Source organism: Mustela putorius, unplaced genomic scaffold (assembly GCF_011764305.1).
Source record: "Mustela putorius furo isolate JIRA1106 unplaced genomic scaffold, ASM1176430v1.1 tig00000421_pilon_pilon_pilon, whole genome shotgun sequence".
Taxonomy (NCBI): domain Eukaryota; kingdom Metazoa; phylum Chordata; class Mammalia; order Carnivora; family Mustelidae; genus Mustela; species Mustela putorius.
Window position 1 is genome coordinate 4,889,249 of NW_025421375.1, and position 13,704 is coordinate 4,902,952.

Below are 13,704 nucleotides of genomic sequence, written 5' to 3' on the forward strand. Positions count from 1 at the left end.
CATATCAGTGAAATCATATGGTATTTGTCTTTCTCTGACTGACTTATTTCACTTAGCATTATACTCTCCACCTCCAACAGTGTCATTGCAAATGGTAAGATTTCATTCTTTTTTATGGCTGAGTAATAGTCCATTATATATATTATATATACACACTAATTCATTATTATTATATATAATAATAACTAAGCCATATATCGTATATATATTCACCACACCTTCTTTATCCATACACCAACTGATGGACACTTGGGCTGCTGCCATAGCTTGGCTATTGTAAATAATGCTGCTATAAATACAGGGTTGCATTTTTTCCTTTGAATTAGTATTCTTGTATTCTTTTGGTATATACCCAGTAGTGCAATTGCTGGATCATAAGGTAGTTCTGTTTTTAACTTTTTGAGGAACCTTTTGTCCACCATCCCTAACCCCAGGTAACCACTAATCTGATCTTCACTTCTATGATTTTGTCCTTTTAAGAATAATATATAAGTGGGATTATATAGAATATAACTTTTTGAGATTGGCTATTTTCTTTCAGCACAATTTCTTTTAGATTCATCCAAGTTGCATATATCAATAGTTTGTTCCTTTTTATTACTGTAATTCCATAGAATAAATGTAACAGGGGTGCCTGGGTGGCTCAGTGGGTTAAGCCTCTGCCTTCAGCTCAGGTCATGATCTCAGGGTCCTGAGATCAAGTCCCGCATTGGGCTCTCTGTTCAGCAGGGAGTGCTTCCTCCTCTCTCTCTCTCTGCCAGCATCTCTTCCTACTTGTGATCCCTCTCTCTGTCAAATAAATAAATAAAATCTTAAAAAAAAAGAAGAATAAATGTAACACAGTTGGTTTAATCTTTCACTCATTAAAGGACATCTGAATGTTTCCAGGTTTGGCTATTACAAATAAAATTTTGTGAGGCTCTAAATTGTTGGATTTTTTGAGCCACTCAGCACCTCTAAATTGTTGTTTTGAAAAAATAAAGAATAGACTATATTTAAAAGAAGTTTTAGGTTGATAAGAAAATTGAGCAGAAAGTATAGTGTGTTCCCATACATGACCCATACTCTTCCCCTTCAGTTTTTCCTCTTCTTAACATCTGGCATTAGTGTGGTTTATTTGTTAAAGTTGATGAATCAGTATTGACATGGTATTATTAAGTAAAGCTAAACCATAAACTGGTTAACCAAAGTTAAACCATAGTTAAAACATTAGGATTCACTCTTGGTGTTTTACATTATATGGGCTTGAAAAAATGTATAAGGGCATGTATTCACCATTATAGTTTCATACAGAATAGTTTCTGTGCCCTGAAAATTCTCTGCACTCTGCCTATTCATACCTCCCTCCCCTCAAACCCCGGCAACCACTGACCTTTTTATTGTCTCCATTAGTTTTGTCTTCTCCAGAATGTCATATAGTTGGAATCATAAACTACGTGGCCTTTCCAGATTGGATTTTTCACTTAATAACATGCCCTAAGTCTCTCATGTCTGCTCATGGTTTGATAGCCCATGTCTTTTTAGAGCTGAATTGTTTGGATATACCACAGTTTATTTCATCTTTACCTACTGAAGGAAAAATTGGTTGTTTCCAAGTTTGGGTGGTTATGAATAAAGCTGCTCTGAACAACTGTGTGCAGATTTTTGTGTGGACATAGGTTTTGAGCAATTGGGTAAATACCAATGTGCATGACTGCTGGATTATAGGGTAAGAAGTTACTGAGAAACCACCAACTGTCTTCCAAAGTGGCTATAACATTTTGCATTCCCATCCGCAATGAATGAGAGTTCTTGTCACTCCACTAAATGACAATATTTGGTATAGTCAGTGTTTGGGAGTTTGGTCATTCTAATACATGTCTAATGGCATCTCATTGTTTTAATTCATAACTCTAGTGACATTTGATACTGATCATCTTTTCACAGGCTGATTTGTCATCTGTTTATGTTCATTAGCGTGTGTCTGTTCAGGGTCTTTTGCCCATTTTAAAATCATGTTGTTAGTTTTCTTATTGTTGAGTTTTAAGAACTCTTTGTATAACAAATCTTTATCAGTTCTATCTTTTGCAAATATTTTTCTCCCAGTGTATGGCTTGTCTGCTTATTCTTGATTGTGTCTTTGCAAAGCAGAGGTTTTAATTTTAAAGAAGTCTTGCTTATCACTTTTTTCCTTAATATATCTTGACTTTGCATCTAAAAAGTAATCATCATACCTAAGATCATCTAGGTTTTCTTCAATTTTATCTTCTAGGAGTTTATGTTTAGGTTTATGATCCACTTGAGTGAATTTTTGTGAAGGGCATATAGGCTGTGTCTAAATTCTTTTTTTTTTTTTTTTTTTGCAGATGACATCCAGTTGTTCCATTACCATTTGTTGAAATGGCTATCTTTCCTCTGTTGTATTGCTTTTCCTCTTTTGTCAAAGATCATCTGACTTTATTTATGTGGGTCTGCTTCTGGGCCAGCTTTAGCAAGTCTTAAAATTGAGTAATATCAGTCCTCTGACCTTGTTCTCTTTCAGTATTATGTTGACTGTTCTGGGTCTTTTAACTCTCCATATAAATATTGGAATCACTTCATTAATATACACAGAATAACTTGTTGGGATTTTGATTTGGATTCATTGTGTTTTAATATGCATTGATGGTCAATAATGTTGAGTATCTTTTTATTTGTTTATGGTCATTTGCATTTTTCTTTGGTGAAGTGTGTTCAAATATTTTGTCATTTACATTGAGTTATTTTCTCATTCTTGAGTTGAAAGAATTCTTTTTCTTTTCTCTCTTGAAGTCCTTTGTTAGATATGTGACTTGCATTTTTTTCTCCCAGCCTGTAGCTTGTCTTTTCATTCTCTTAATAGCGTATTTTACAGATCACAAGTGTTAGATTTTTCTGAAATTTAACTTATCAAATATTTCTTTGATATTTGTTTGATATTGATTTTTTAAATCAATCCAATTTTTTATTGAATATGATTTTTATCAATATCAATTTCTTTGATATTGATAATTCTTCTTTCGGCATATCTTAAAACTATTTTCCTAACCCAAGGTGACAATGATTTTCTCCTGTTTTCTTCTAAAAGACTTTTAGTTCCATATTTTACATTTAAGTCTATGGTACATTATGAGCTAAATTCTGTCAAATGTCTGAGGTATCAGTTGAGGTTCCTTTTTTTAACCAATGAACGTTCAGTTGTTCAAAAAATGAACAAAATTTATCAAGAAGATATTTTTCCCACTGAATTGACTTTTCATCTTTGCCAGCAATTCATTAATCATGTTTATATGAGTCTACTTCTAGATATATTTTCTGTTCATTTGATCTATGGTCTATACTTTCACCATTACAATATAGTCTTGTTTGTTGTAGCTTTATATTAAGACTAAAAGTTGGGTAGTGGGAGTCTTCCAAGTTTGTTCTTATTTTTCATAATTATATTTGTTATTTTAACTCATTTACCTTTCATATAAATTTTAGAATCAGTTTATCTATATCTACAAAAAATCCTTTGGGGCTTTTGATTGAAATTGTGTTAAATCTTTTATTATTATTATTATTATTATTTTTTAATATAATTTTTTATTTTTTATAAGCATATATTTTTATCCCCAGGGGTACAGGTCTGTGAATCACCAGGTTTACACACTTCACAGCACTCACCAAAGCACATACCCACCCCCTTCTCCCAAACCCCCTCCCCCCAGCAACCCTCAGTTTGTTTTGTGAGATTAAGAGTCACTTATGGTTTGTCTCCCTCCCAATCCCATCTTCTTTCATTTATTCTTCTCGTACCCACTTAAGCCCCCATGTTGCATCACCACTTCCTCATATCAGGGAGATCATATGATAGTTGTCTTTCTCCGCTTGACTTATTTTGCTAAGCATGATACGCTCTAGTTCCATCCATGTTGTCGCAAATGGCAAGATTTCATTTCTTTTGATGGCTGCATAGTATTCCATTGTGTATATATACCACATCTTCTTGATCCATTCATCTGTTGATGGACATCTAGGTTCTTTCCATAGTTTGGCTATTGTGGACATTGCTGCTATAAACATTCGAGTACACGTGCCCCTTTGGATCACTACGTTTGTATCTTTAGGGTAAATACCCAATAGTGCAATTGCTGGGTCATAGGGCAGTTCTATTTTCAACATTTTGAGGAACCTCCATGCTGTTTTCCAGAGAGGTTGCACCAGCTTGCATTCCCACCAACAGTGTAGGAGGGTTCCCCTTTCTCCGCATCCTCGCCAGCATCTGTCATTTCCTGACTTGTTGATTTTAGCCATTCTGACTGGTGTGAGGTGATATCGCATTGTGGTTTTGATTTGTTTTTCCTTGATGCCGAGTGATATGGAGCACTTTTTCATGTGTCTGTTGGCCATCTGGATGTCTGCTTTGCAGAAATGTCTGTTCATGTCCTCTGCCCATTTCTTGATTGGATTATTTGTTCTTTGGGTGTTGAGTTTGCTAAGTTCTTTATAGATTCTGGACACTAGTCCTTTATCTGATATGTTGTTTGCAAATATCTTCTCCCATTCTGTCAGTTGTCTTTTGATTTTGTTAACTGTTTCCTCTGCTGTGCAAAAGCTTTTGATCTTGATGAAATCCCAATAGTTCATTTTTGCCCTTGCTTCCCTTGCCTTTGGCGTTGTTCCTAGGAAGATGTTGCTGCGGCTGAGGTCGAAGAGGTTGCTGCCTGTGTTCTCCTCAAGGATTTTGATGGATTCCTTTCACACATTGAGGTCCTTCATCCATTTTGAGTCTATTTTCGTGTGTGGTGTAAGGAAATGGTCCAATTTCATTTTTCTGCATGTGGCTGTCCAATTTTCCCAGCACCATTTATTGAAGAGGCTGTCTATTTTCTTTTTTTTTTTTTTAAAGATTTTATTCATTTATTTGACAGAGAGAGAGATCACAAGTAGGCAGAGAGGCAGGTAGAGAGAGAGAGAGGAGGAAGCAGGCTCCCTGCTGAGCAGAGAGCCCGATGCGGGACTCGATCCCAGGATCCTGAGATCATGACCTGAGCTGAAGGCAGCGGCTTAACCCACTGAGCCACCCAGGCTCCCGAGGCTGTCTATTTTCCATTGGACATTCTTTCCTGCTTTGTCGAAGATTAGTTGACCATAGAGTTGAGAGTCTATTTCTGGGCTCTCTATTCTGTTCCATTGATCTATGGGTCTGTTTTTGTGCCAGTACCATGCTGTCTTGATGATGACAGCTTTGTAATAGAGCTTGAAGTCCGGGATTGTGATGCCACCAACGTTGGCTTTCTTTTTCAACATCCCTTTAGCTATTCGAGGTCTGTTCTGGTTCCATATAAATTTTAGAATTATTTGTTCCATTTCTTTGAAAAAGATGGATGGCACTTTGATAGGAATTGCATTAAATGTGTAAGATTGCTTTAGGAAGCATAGACATTTTCACAATATTTATTCTTCCAATCCAGGAGCATGGAACATTTTTCCATTTCTTTGTGTCTTCCTCAATTTCTTTCATGAGTACTTTATAGTTTTCTGAGTATAGATTCTGTGTCTCTTTGGTTAGGTTTATTCCTAGGTATCTTATGGTTTGGAGTGCAATTGTAAATGGGATTGACTCCTTAATTTCCCTTTCTTCTGTCTTGAACATACTATGAGCAACTCTACGGCAATAAATTTGACAATCTGGAAGAAATGGATGCATTCCTAGAAACATATAAACTACCACAACTGAACCAGGAAGAAATAGAAAGCCTGAACAGACCCATAACCAGTAAGGAGATTGAAACAGTCATTAAAAATCTCCAAACAAACAAAAGCCCAGGGCCAGACGGCTTCCCGGGGGAATTCTACCAAACATTTAAAGAAGAACTAATTCCTATTCTCCTAAAACTGTTCCAAAAAATAGAAATGGAAGGAAAACTTCTAAACTCATTTTATGAGGCCAGCATCACCTTGATCCCAAAACCAGACAAGGATCCCACCAAAAAAGAGAGCTATAGACCGATATCCTTGATGAACACAGATGCGAAAATACTCAACAAAATACTAGCCAATAGGATTCAACAGTACATTAAAAAGATTATTCACCACGACCAAGTGGGATTTATTCCAGGGCTGCAAGGTTGGTTCAACATCCGCAAATCAGTCAATGTGATACAACACATTAATAAAAGTAAGAACAAGAACCATATGATACTCTCAATAGATGCTGAAAAAGCATTTGACAAAGTACAGCATCCCTTCCTGATCAAAACTCTTCAAAGTGTAGGGATAGAGGGCACATACCTCAATATCATCAAAGCCATCTATGAAAAACCCACCGCAAATATCATTCTCAATGGAGAAAAACTGAAAGCTTTTCCGCTAAGGTCAGGAACACGTCAGGGATGTCCATTATCACCACTGCTATTCAACATAGTACTAGAGGTCCTAGCCTCAGCAATCAGACAACAAAAGGAAATTAAAGGCATCCAAATCGGCAAAGAAGAAGTCAAATTTTCACTCTTCGCAGATGATATGATACTCTATGTGGAAAACCCAAAAGACTCCACTCCAAAACTGCTAGAACTTATACAGGAATTCAGTAAAGTGTCAGGATATAAAATCAATGCACAGAAATCAGTTGCATTTCTCTATTATTATTATTTTTTCAAAGATTTTATCTATTTATTTGAAAGAGGAAGAGAGTGAGAGAGAGCATGAGAATAAGGTAAGGGGCAGAGAATGAGCCACCCAGTGCCCCTGTGTTAAGTCTATAGATAAATTTGGAAATTATTGATAAAGTAACTACATTGAATCTTTTAAATTATGAGCATGGTATTTTTATCAGCTCATTTAGCTCTTTGATTTCGTTTTTTTCTTTTCTTTTTTTTTTTTTTTAAGATTTTACTTGACAGAGCTCACAAGTGGGCAGAGAGGCAGGCAGAGAGAGGGGGAAGCACTCTCCCCGCCGAGCAGAGAGCCCTATGTGGGGTCCCAAGACCCTGAGATCATGACCCGAGTTGAAGGCAAAGGCCCAACCCACTGAGCAACCCAAGCACCCCTAGCTCTTTGATTTCTTTAATAAGCATTTTGTAGTCCTCAGCATACCAACCCTATACATCTTTCTTAAGATTCTTACTTAAGTACTGAACTTTTTTTGAGCTATTTTAAATGGTGCTGTTTTAAAGTTTGGTTTCCAATTGTTTATTGCTAGTGTATAGAGACATAATTGCTTTTTTGTAAGAAGACTTGCATATTTTTGTATACCTGACCTTATATTCTGTGACCTTGCTAACTCATTTAGTTTTCTGTAGATTCTTTGGGGTTTTCCACGTAGAAAAACATGTTATTATCTTTATCATTTCTTTCCTCCTGCTTGCTGAAGTTCTAATTTTCACTTTCTCTCTCTTTATTTGTTTGCTCATTTACTAAGATGGGAACTGGGAACTTAGTTTTTTGTTTTTTTTTTAATTTAACATCTCTATTTCTTTACAACATATGAATTTACTGGTATAAATTTTCCTCTAAGTATTGCTTTGGTGTATCCCACAATTTTGATATGATGTATTTTCATTTCTTATTCACTTTAATATATTTCCCAATATTCCTGAGACTTTTTCTTTGAGCAGTGGATTGTTTAGAAATTTGTTGTGTAATTTCCAAATATTTGGGGGAATTTCCAAATATCTTCCTGTTATTCATTTCTAGTTAACTCCACTATGGTCAAAAAACACACTTTCTATGTTTTTATTTTCTTTAAATTTGTTAAGGTTTGTTTTATGACACAAGATATGGTCTATATTTATAATATTTCATGTGTACTTGAAAAAAATGTTTATTCAGCTGTTATTGGGTCAAGAAGTAAAAAAATTACAATTAAGTCAATTTGGTTGATGGTGGTTTTAGGGATTATCTGTCCTTACTGATTTCTGTCTAATCATTCCATAGATTACTAAGAGAAGGATGTTAAAATCTCCAACTTTAGTGGCGAGTTTTTCTATTTCTACTTTCAGTTCTACCATTTTTTGCTTTGTGTATGTTGAAGATCTTTTGTTAGGTGCATTTACATTTAGGATAACTCTGTATTCTCTGTGCCTTAGCCCCTTTATCATGGGAATGTCCCTTTTTATCCTTGGTAATTTTTCTTCTTCAGAATTGTATTTTTCTGTACTGACATCAGCAAGATGGTGTAACAAGAGTACTCTACTATAACCCTATCACAAAGCATCAATTCTGACAATTGCCCAGGGATGAGAGTGCCTTTGTGAGAGTCTAGGAGTCCAGCGGAGAAGTTCCAGCACAGTCTTGAGGCAAAATAAATAAATAAATAAAAATAAATTCAAAAGTAGATGCACTGAAGAGGGAAAAGGTAGTTTCATTTTGCCCATATCCCTTCTCCCCCAAAGCAGTATGGCTCAGTGCCAGGAAAGACCTCCACAGCCCATGATTTTTTCCACAAAAGAAAGCGAGAGCTAGGCTTCTCCAGCTGTTCAGGACACAGCCAAGAGGTCCACTTCTTTCTTGCTCCTTCTTTGCTGGGATAATCTATAAGATCTACTGGACTGGGAAAGGCTGGGAGATAGTATGTAGAGCTCAGAGCTCATCAAAAGAACACTACTAATTGCTTCACAGTTCTTCCCACTAACTGATTCATGATAGCCATCAAGAGACTTGTCCACTACCCACTGGTGAATTCTTTGTCTGTGGCCCCCCTGGCTGGGCCACAGGAGCCCTTATTGGTCTGTGTGCCTCACTCATACCTCTTTCTCTTCCCTTCCCCACCATCTGTGTATATCTCCCAGTGTGGGCTTCCATGGATGGTAAGATTTAGCTGTTAGAGGCAGTCAGCAAGCAAGTGAAGAAAGTAGGCCCCGACCATGGGATTAGGAAAAGGTTTACAAACCTGAGCATTTCAGGACACTGCCCTAAAGAAAATAATCAGGAAGCTCAAAATATCCAGCCTGGCTTTGCAAGCCTGAGAGAAGGCATGCAGTTTTTTAAGAATTCCCCCCAAGAAGGAACAGGAAGTATGAGGTAGGCACATCCATAGAAAAGGTGTGAGAAAGCCTTAGAATCTTTAGACAGATTGACAGGTGAAAGCATCTCTCCCAAAGCAGTCGGTAAGACTGGAGGAAGTGATAGCTTCTTCAAATATGAAGACATCAGTGGAAATTCAAAGAACACAGAAAATCAAAGAAATATGACTCCATAAAAGGAGCACAATAGTTTTCCAGCAAATGATCAAAAAGAAATGGAAATCTACAAATAGCCTGACAAATAGTTTAAGATCATTATATTAAGGAAGTTCAGTGAGCTACAAGAGAACACAGACAACTCAGTGAAATCAGGAAAACAATCTACAAACCAAACAAGAGGTTCAACAGAGAGAAAAAAACCAGAAATTCTGAAGCTGAAATATACAAGGAATGAAAAGAAAACTGTAATAGAGAACTTCAAGAATAGACAAGACCAGCAGAAGAAAGACACCATGAACTCAAAGTCAAGCCATTTGCAGTTATCCGGTCAGCATACAAAAATACAACAGAAATGCATAGTATCATAAGAGACTACTGTGAATAATTATATGGCAACAAACTGAATAACTTAGAAAAAATAGATAGATTCCAGGCTCCTGGGTGGCTCAGTGGGTTAAAGCCTCTGCCTTCAGCTCAGGTCATGGTCCCAGGGTCCTCAGATCTAGTCCCGCATCGGGCTCTGCTTTGTGGGGAGCCTGCTTCCTCCTCTCTCTCTGCCTGCCTCTCTGCCTACATGTGGTCTCTGTGTGTCAAATAAATAAATAAATAAATCTTAAAAAAAAAATAGATAGATTCCTAGAAACATATAACCTACCAAGAGTGAATCAGGAAGAAATAGAAAATCTGAATAGACCTATAAATGGTAAGGATTTTGAATCAGTAATCAAAAGTCCCCCAGTGAAGAAAATCCCAGATGCAGATGGGCTCACTGGTGAATTCGACCAAATATTTAAACAAGAATTAATGCCAAACCTTCTCAAACTATTCTAAAACAACAAAGAGGAAGAAACACTTCTAAAGCTCATTTTACCAGGCCAGCATTACTAGACAAGGGAACTATAACAAAAATTATAGATCAATATCTCTGATGAGCATAGATTTAAAAAGTCCTTAATAAAATCCTAGCAAACTGAATTCAGCCGTTCAGTAGAAAGATCATATATCATGAGGCAGGACATATCTCTGGGATGCAAGGATGTTTTAACATATGCATGTATTGATACACCACATTAAGAGAGTGAAGGATAGAAATCATATGATCATTTTAATAGATGCAGAAGAAGCATTGGCAGTATTCAACATCCTTTCATTAAAAACTCTCAACAAATTAGGCATGGAAGGAATGTATTTCAACATATTAAAGACCATATATTAGAAGCGCATAGCTAACATCATTCACAGTACTGAAAAGTTGAAAACTTTCCTCTAAGATTAGGAACCACAAAAGAATACCCACTCTTGTCATTTCTGTTCAAACACAGTATTGGAAGTACTAGAGCAGTTAGGCAAGAAAAGAAAAAAAAGGTTCCAATAGGAAAGAAAGAAAGTTGCCACTGCAGGTACATAATTTAAAAATAGAAAATTCTAGGACGCCTGGGCGGCTCAGTGGGTTAAGCCACTGCCTTTGGCTCAGGTCATGATCTCAGGGTCCTGGGATTGAGCCCCACATCAGGCTCTCTGCTCAGCAGGGAGCCTGCTTCCCTTCCTCTCTCTCTGCCTGCCTCTCTGCCTACTTGAGATCTCTCTCTGTCAAATAAATAAATAAAATCTTTTAAAAAAAATAGAAAATTCTATATAAAAATTGGTTAATTAATGTTTGCTCTGGCAGCACATATACTAAAATTGGAACAATACAGAGAAGATTAGCATGGCCCCTATGCAAGGATGACATGCAAATTCGTGAAGCGGTCCATATCTTTTATGGAACTAGAGGGTATTATGCTTAACGAATGAGTCAATCAGAGAAAGACGATCTCCCTGATATGAGGAAGTCGAAAAGCAACATGGGGTGTTTGGGAGGTAGGAAAAGAATAAATGAAGCAAAATGGGATTGGGAGGGAGAAAAACCGTAAGAGACTCTTAATCTCGTGAAACAAACTGAGGCCTGCTGGGGGGAGGGAGAGAGAGGGTGGTTGGATTATGGACACTGAGGAGGGTATGGGCTATGGTGAGTGCTGTGAAGTGTGTAAACCTGGCGATTCACAGGTTTATATACCACTGGGGCAAATAATACATTATATGTTAATTAAAAAATTGGTAAATTAGTTTGGTGAAATTTCAGGATACAAACTTAACATACAAAATTCATTTGCATTTCTACACACTAACAATGGCCTATCTTAAAAAGGATGTTTAAAAATCCCATTTATAGTATCACCAAAGACAATAAAATACTTAGGAATAAATTTAACCAAGGATCTGAAATTTTTAAATCTAAAATTTTTATGGACACACAAAAGATCCTAAATAGCCAAACCAATCTTGAACAAGAAGAACAACCCAGGGAGCATCATGCTTTCTGATTTCAAAGCTACATTACAAAGCTCTATTACAAACCAAGCTATAGCTATATTACAAAGCTATAGTAAGCAAAACAGTATGTACTGACATAAAAACAGACACATAGACCAATGAAATAGAATAGAAATTCCAGAAATATACCCCCACACATCTGGTAAACTAATCTTTGACAAGAGTGTCAAGAACACTCAAGGGGGAAATTTTACTCCCTTCAATAAGTGGTATTGGGAGAACTATCTCCACATGGAAAGGAATGAAACTGGACCTCTGTATTACACTGCTCACAAAAATTAAACTCAAAATAGGCCAAGTACTTAAATGTAAGACCTGAAACTGTAAAAGCCTCAGAAGAAAAATCAAGGAAAATTCTTCTTGATATTAGTCTTGGCAGTAAGTTTTTGGATGTGACACCAAAACGTAGGCAACCAAAGCCAAAATAAGCAAATGTAGCTAAACCAAACCAAAAAGCCTCTGCACAGCAAAGGAAACAACAAAGTGAGAAGGAACCTACTGAATGGGATAAAATATTTGCAAACCATGTATCTGATAAGGCATTAATAACTAAAAATATAAAGAATTCTTACAACTCAATAGTCAAAAGCAAAACAAAACAAAACCAAACCCAAATAATCCAACTTAAAAATTGCCAAAGGAGCTGAATTTTTCCATAGAAGGCATACAGATGGCCAACAGGTACATGAAAAGGTAGTTAACATTAGTAATCATCAGGGTAATGCAAGTCAAAACCACAATGAGATGTCCTCTCATTACTATTAGGATGGCTGTCATCAACAAGACAAGAGATAACAAGCATTGGTGAGGATGTGGAGGAAAAGGAACACTTGTACACTGTTAGTTGAATTATAAATTGGTACAGACATGGAAAATAGTACAGACATTACTTGAAAGTTTATAAACAGAGTCAGCATATGATCCCACAATCCCATTTCTGGATATATATCCAAAGGAAATTTAGTCATGGTCTTGAAGAGAGAATCTGCACTCCCATGTTCATTGCAGCATTTTTCACAATAGTCAAGATGTGGAAACCATTTAGGTGTCCATGGATGGATGAATGGATAAAGAAAATGTGATACATATATCACATTATAATGAATATTATTCAGACATAAAGAAGGAGGAAACCCCACCATTTGCAACAACATGGATGTACCAGAAGGCACTCTGCTGGGTGAAATAAGACAAAGAGAGAAAGACAAATATTGTATAGTATCACTTATATGTGGAATCTAAAAGCAGAAAAAAATGTGGAACTCATAGAAATAGAGAATGGTGCTTGCCAGGGGATAAAGGATGGGGGAAATGAAATGTTGGTCAAAGGGTACAAACTTTCAGTTATAAGACGAGGTGCTAATATACAGCACGATGGCTATAGTTAATGACTCTGTATTGTACACTTGAAGTTTGTAAGAGAGTAGCTCTCAAGCATTCTCACCACACACTCTAAAGGTAACATATCTGCTGTGATAGATATGTTAATTAGCTTGATTCTGGTAAATAATTCATAATGTATATGTATACCAAATTATCACATTGGGGGGAAGAGAAAGAATTATCCTTTTTCTTATGTTAATATGACCATTCTAGTTTTCTTCTGGTTCGTGACTGCATGGTATAAATCTTTTTCCGTCATTTAGATTTTAGCCTATATGTGTGTTTTAATATAAAAGGGGTTCCGTATAGAATAAGAACCCAATTGTATTCGATTATCAAATAACCTGATTACCCACCTATTGACTGAATTCAGTCATATGACAATGGCTACTTTCAAGGAAAGCTGTGTATGGTAGTGTTTTAGCTGGACATATTGCCTGCACACCCAAATACACATGTATACACATACATTCACATACATCCAAGTTTCTTTCTTTTTTTTTTTTTTAAGATTTTATTTATTTGACAGAGAGATCACAAGGAGGCAGAGAGGCAGACAAAGAGAGAGGGGGAAGCAGGCTCCCTGCTCAGCAGACAGCCTGATGTGGGGCTTGATCCCAGGACCCTGAGATCACGACCCGAGCCGAAGGCAGAGGCTTTAACCCACTGAGCCACCCAGGCGCCCCCCAAGTCTGTTTCTAAAGAAAAGAGTGAGAGAGGATGTTTGATTTAACAGCTAGCTCTCTGTTTTAATGTATCTTTGTTATCTGTATCTGTCTTTACA

The 13,704-nt window shown here is 36.6% G+C and overlaps 1 non-coding gene across 1 annotated transcript; it reads left to right on the forward strand.

Moving 5' to 3' along the window:
- Nucleotides 1-10,821: 10,821 nt before the first annotated feature.
- LOC123392009 lies at nucleotides 10,822-10,924 on the forward strand. Its single transcript, XR_006606688.1, has one exon. It is a non-coding gene; the product is annotated as a U6 spliceosomal RNA (small nuclear RNA).
- Nucleotides 10,925-13,704: the final 2,780 nt, after the last annotated feature.